The sequence below is a fragment of the Gobio gobio genome, assembly GCF_949357685.1.
Source record: "Gobio gobio genome assembly, chromosome: 14".
NCBI classification, from domain to species: domain Eukaryota; kingdom Metazoa; phylum Chordata; class Actinopteri; order Cypriniformes; family Gobionidae; genus Gobio; species Gobio gobio.
In genome coordinates this window covers 52,017,339-52,023,744 of record NC_137107.1, presented here as the reverse complement: position 1 = coordinate 52,023,744, position 6,406 = coordinate 52,017,339, and the positions used below count along the sequence as shown (strand labels likewise).

The 6,406-nt window shown below is 37.6% G+C and overlaps 1 long non-coding RNA gene across 1 annotated transcript; it reads right to left on the bottom strand.

Annotated features, from left to right (window-relative positions):
- Window positions 1-3,656: 3,656 nt before the first annotated feature.
- Window positions 3,657-5,164, bottom strand: LOC307137440. Its single transcript, XR_013817911.1, has 3 exons — window positions 4,983-5,164; window positions 3,786-4,210; window positions 3,657-3,704 (listed from the first exon to the last, which is right to left on the bottom strand). It is a non-coding gene; the product is annotated as an uncharacterized lncRNA (long non-coding RNA).
- Between the last annotated feature and the right edge of the window lie 1,242 nt (window positions 5,165-6,406).

Below are 6,406 nucleotides of genomic sequence, written 5' to 3'. Positions count from 1 at the left end.
CTTGCTTGCAACGTTTTGCCCCCACATTATCAGCATCTACAATCGATATATCTATGACCATGCTCGTATTTTGACCTCACTTAGTGGAAGTTATGGCGGAGCTCAGAGATGATCACGTTCGTCTAATAAGAGGTAAAATGATAGCATAAATACTGCTCGGTTTCTCGCAGAAACTGATTGTTTCGCTAGATAAGACCCTTATTCATCGTCTGGAATCGTCTGAAATAACGTATATGGGTCGCTCACTTCCTGTTCTGTGGACGCGGTTCTGGAAATGTGGTTCTGAAACTGGCTGCTGCTGGATACTATAGGTTGTTTGCAATCACGTGGTTCTGATGACGTGCAAAATTCAGATGAAGGGCAGGAAGTGAAAAACAGAAAGGACGAGATGGAGGAAAGTCCGTATTGGGCTGGTTTAGAAAATCACAACATATGTTGAACGTGATCCTTATGTTATGAAGAGGACCAGATTTTCTACTTGCCTGCCATCTAGACGGCTGATATAGAGAATGTGAAGCTGCTGCCACGCCGTGTTGAGTTCTGGGCTGGTTTGTTTATATCGCGCTGCCTTTCTGCAAGTGAGTTTAGGTTATTTTGATTTTCTGTCGACTCGTAATTGTGAAATTGTAGGTCATTCATGCTGCATCGACTATTTCCATATGAACTCACACCATCGTTCAGGTGGAAAACAGCGTGAGGAGGTGACAGTAAGATGCTGAATAGCAAATCTAGTAATAATGTCACTGATTAAACCCACTGCCAGTCACTCAATAAAAAATCCCATTGCTTTTGAAAGGTCTGTATTTTATTTGGTTTAATTAACATTACATTTGCGAGTATGATTCTCACTCGGCTTGTGAATTAACAAAACTTGCCACAGCCACTTCAAAACTGTTCAGAAGCTTCCATAGATGCCCAGCAAACAATTTGACGTTGTGACGACGTCACGTGCTGGTCGTTTTTAGTCACGCTTACGTTAGCATATGACGTCACCACAACCGTCAAAGTGAAACACCAAAAGAGGTCGCTACGACGTCGCCAACCGACGTCGTGATAACGTCCCCAGTACGTTGAGGTAACGTTATTTAATTTTGGTCGTCGATTCGTCTTTTGGATGACGTTGCTGTAACGTGGCCAGTACGTTGCTGTGACGTGGCCAGTACGTTGCTTCAACGTATCGTTGGTTGCTGATTGGTCATTTGATGACTTTTGACAGTTTTTCATATATTCATTCTGCAGTGGATTTATTGACAGTTGTTCATTCAGTTTATTTACCTGCCACTGTCACAGCAACATCTATAATTGTGGTTCTTGTTCAGAACATCAGAATTTAAGTTTGTTTCAACTAGTACTGTTCAAATCTTGACATTTTACTCAAATAATTGGTAAAAACATGTTTAAACATTCACTAATGCTTGTAACATTGTAGAATAATTGAAAGAACTGAAAAGTGTTTTTGCAGATTTTATTTAACAATTTAACAGACACTTTAATAAATGGGTGATAACATTAACACAACTATATACATTAAAGCAAAAAATGAAAAAAATATAATTTAAAAAAGGTCTTAATCTTCTGAATCTCAATCTGTGTCACTGAATTCCTGGTTGATCTCTTGTGGGACCGCCACCTCTGGGATTGACAGCACCTAGACAAACAATTTAAATAAATTCAGTGAACAGACCTTCAAGTTTTAATGTCAAACAAGTAAGTAAGTGTTAACCATTTTAAGTAACTAGGGATTGGCTGATACCAGACTTTCTCTTTCATGGTATGAAATGCGATGTAGCCTATGTATATTTTGTTCAAAAACATGATCTTAACTGAATATTGTATGATAAAGTCATTATAATAGGATATATCCATCGTCAAAGAAATTCACTTCAGACATTCTCATTTGGCCAAAAAATCTATATAAAAAAAAAAACTTGTATCGGTACACTGTACGTGTCGGCAAGTACAAAAAATGAAATACTACTGCTACTCATTCCATAAAGTGGTATTGGCCCATCCCTACAAGTAATAGTCGATTGCCAGAGTCTTTTAAGTGAAATGCTCACAAGAAGTGTATTTTTGTACCTGTAGTTTACTGTGGGCTGGTGCATGTTTTAAAACATTTGTGATGAGTCCCTCCACAGCTTTGTCCTGTAGTCCAGACCGACTCAGCATGATAGCCCCTGATGTGTAGAATAAAAAAAATAGAAATGTTTTGTAAATTTCTCGTGTAATTACAATGTTTTGGAAAACAAGTGGTGTTCTCATTTGAAATATAAATTAAATGACGCAGAAGGGCATTTAATATTGATATTGTCTTATAGATTTGAAATCTATATTTTGAAACATGAACCAATTGTAAAGCAGAAACTGTTTAGACAAGCATACATGCATTTTTTGTGCTGTGGAACATCCACACAATTATTACCAAAAGTAACACTTATATTAAACTCACGTTTGATAACCTGGTACACTGCTGTATGCAGCAAGGTTTTTTTCCCCTTCTTCCCATGAAGGCTGTAGTTCTTCCAGACACTGCTAGAAGCTACAGCCCTCATGATACGCCTTGTAGCTTCTCCCGGGTTGGCTCCACCAATCAGACTGAGATGGTGTGTCTACACAGAGGTATTACAGAAAATTAAAAATCAGTAATGCGGTAAATATTAAGCTCTACATAAAACATAGTTGTATGTTTAAACAATTACCCACCAATCTCTTCTTGTAGTCCGGAAGCTCTTTCAGTTTTGCCTCCAAGACAGCAAGTTCTTCCAAAGACTGGGCCACATCGATTTCTATTGGGGTCTCCCGACCCGGGCTGGCTCCTCCAATCTGGTTTAACCGGAGGATCTCCTGGATGCTTTTTGCCATCACATCCTGGCGGGTCAACATTGCCTTAAGTGTCTCTGATTCAGAAACACAAAATGTTTCAAAGACATTAAAATGAAGGTCAGAAATGTATAAAGTGCAAAGATAACACATTGCAGTTATTACATGACTGAAATTTACCCACAATAAAAATTAACATACCTTGCATTACTGTTACCGTTTCGGTTAAGGCGTTGATAGAGTCTGACACACGTGAGGAGCAGCTGGCAGTTTCTGTGTGCACATATGCAATACAAAATGCAAGCATGTTATAAAACAAGAACTACCAAAGTTCAAATCACCAGGCTACATTTCTTGTGTGTCACCAGGTTGATAACTGTAACACTTTACAAATAAACAAGATTTTCAAAGTCACTAAACCAACAATAAAAATATAATCATACCATCAGACATCTCAGGCTGAATAGGACTAACTGGATTAAGATCTGTGTAAAAAAAAAAAAAAGTCGTCAACATAAGGTATATTTTAATTTAGATCCGCACAACTAGACAAAGCTTATGCAACAATTGTTAACTTACTGTTCATAGTGTTTGTCTGCGGAAAGATGCAGATGGGAGGTGGAGGGAGTGTTGGTCCTGCAGAAGATTTCCGTGTAAGAGCTCTGGTGGTCCATGGGACAAATCTAGATACATATTTCCAAGATACTTTGGTTAATCATTAATTTACGGGACTTTTGTGATTTCCAAAAATGTCTTGCTAGCGATTTTCTTATAGAGGACAGTCTTGTGAAGCATGGCATGCTTGAGAAATATTGAACAATTATTTAATATCATACCTCTGGATTTCTTATTACTATGGAGGACCTGTTCCGCAGAGTCTTCATCTAAAAAGCATACAATAAACTCCAGTCAACAAACCAGTCAGGGATACAGCATGTAATAATAAATAAATAAACTGTAAATACCCTCATCGCTGCTGTAAGCAAATTTTGCTGGCCTTTTTGATGTCCTTTTTGAGAGCACCGCCCCATCCTCTGCACTTTCCACGTTTGACATCGTTTCAGCCTTTCTCAACCACCGAAGTGCCTGGTTAAAGTCAGCTACAAAGAAATGTGAACATTAGGGAAAGTACAAACAATATAGGATTAGTTGAAACATTTCACAAGTATTCTACATGATGCAATGTATTTTGCTTTCTTAGCAGCTTAAAAAAAAAAAACTTGTAAGTGTACAAACAATTTAATAAGAAGATACTTAATAAAGACAGTACATTACACGTATACCGACAGCAGCCATCTTGAAAAACAGTCTCGACAAGTCGAGCGACTTGTGGAGAGTGCGTCTGGTAGCTCGCCAGGACTGTAAATAGATTCTCCGACTTGGCTTCATCCTAAAATACAATCAAATTTTATGACGCCAGTTTAGCCAGAGAACCTAAAACTCCATGTAACAACAACGCCCTAACATTGTGAAAAAGTATGGTTTGTGAATAAAATAAGCAAAAGCAATTATCCACTTGAGACCAGACCATGTGTTGTGTAAGGACATGGTAGCCATTTGATATGTTTCTGAAAAGGTGTAAGTTAGGGGATTGGCAAGTTCTAAAAACAGAATAGAGGGTTTTCACCAACGTCACGTTGTGGACGGTAACCCGGATGCGCGGCCATTATGGAGGCACTCGGAGTAAACAACTGAACGGATTACAATGAAACGAGGGGTTGAAGGCAGTGATTAGCCAGTCGTTAGTGACTATATACAAAGAAAATCATATTTATGAGCCATAACCAGGACAAAGAGAGTGTAAATGTGTTCAGGGGAGACTGAGACTGAATGGGGCTTGTTTACACCACAAAACAATAGAGGCAATAGACTGAATGGATGTTTAGATGATAGCCAACGATACAATTCGATTCGATATAATTCGATACACTTACATAATTTTATGAAAGATTTAAAGGGGACGTAGGGGTGGGTGATATGGCAAAACAACAGTAGGCCCACTCGGACATGTTCTTTTTGAGTTCTAAATGTGACGCAACACTATACTCACCAATGAAACCTAACTAGTTAAAAAGCCATTTTAAACTACATTTGAAACAGAGATCTTGGTTATAATGTAAAATTCTGAAAATACTTTAGAGAACGCGGGTTGTTACACCTACCTGTGTTTCGTCGTGAAGGAATGGTGTTATTTCTTCTTTCTTCGATTCTAGATAAGTTAAACTACTGCTGTAACGTTAGGTAACTCTAAAAACTGAAAAGATAAGAAAGTGTGTAAAATAAACAACTAAGACGGTCAAAGATACGACAGTTACACCCACGCACGTTCGTGACCAGCAGCGGAAGCTCTTCTTTTGTGCTTATGGGGAGCAAGCGTTTGAGAGTTCATACTGCCCCTACTGTACCGAAGTGAAAATGTTGAATTCATGACTGGAATCTACAGGCTGTAACATTTTTAAATAATAGATACATTTTTTATTATTATAATTATTATATGTATAGATATAAATGTATTTTATATATATATATATATATATATATATATATATATATATATATATATATATATATATATATATATATATATATATATAAAATTATAGTTTAACTTTTTGAATGAAATTACTGATATAAATCAACTTTTTGATGATATTCGAATTATATGACCAACACCTGTACATATAAAACATCTGAAAACAAATTCTTTTATCTGCTAAAGTCAAGAAATGACGTGGCTAAGACGTGGTGAGGAGGTCAAAATAATTGGTCATCAGCTGGTCTTTAGACAACGTTGTGGGGAGGTAAGGAAGCGACCAAGCGCTGCAGTCGAGATCGCAACTTCTGTTCTTCGTTGCCACAACGTCATGGTATAGTCTTTTGGTGACGTGACGAACCCACGACCAATACTGATGTCACTTTTGGTCGCCGTTACGTCACGTGTTTGCTGGGTGTGATTTTGGTTGTAATTTGTTTAAATAAATATTTACAAAAGAATATAGTTTTTGTGTCTGTCCGCTGAATGTGATCCTCTCAGATTATCCTGCGCGGCCATATGGGAAAGTGAATCAAATTAATTTTCACGGTAACATTAACCAGATCAACATTGTGAACCAAATTCTTCAAAACGTCAGTGAAAACATCAAATGAACATGCAATAAAATAAAATATTTTCTTCCCTGCAAACGATACTAAGAAGAATGTGAATATTTAACCAAGTCAAAAACAAAGGTAAGCCGATATCCGTATTAAGTCCAGTCTCAGCAAATGCAAAACGCCATTAAAGGCAGCACCTTTTAAAGTAAAAAAAAAGTGATAAAAGTTACGTAAACATTAAAAGCTCTTTGTGGTTTCTCGGTTTGATCCATTCGAGCAACAATAAACCACACAAAACATAGGCGTTTGTGTTAGTGTGTTAGTGATTTTGAGTTTGTGTTAGTGATTCCTATATAGAAAATCGCTCCCCGCTACAGCAGTGACGTCACGCGCAAACAACCTATTGAGGTTTTTGGACGCGTGATTTGATTCTGGAACCGGGCCTGTTTAAGAATATGCGGCCCCTTTAAGAAAAATGACGCGCACTGAGCAT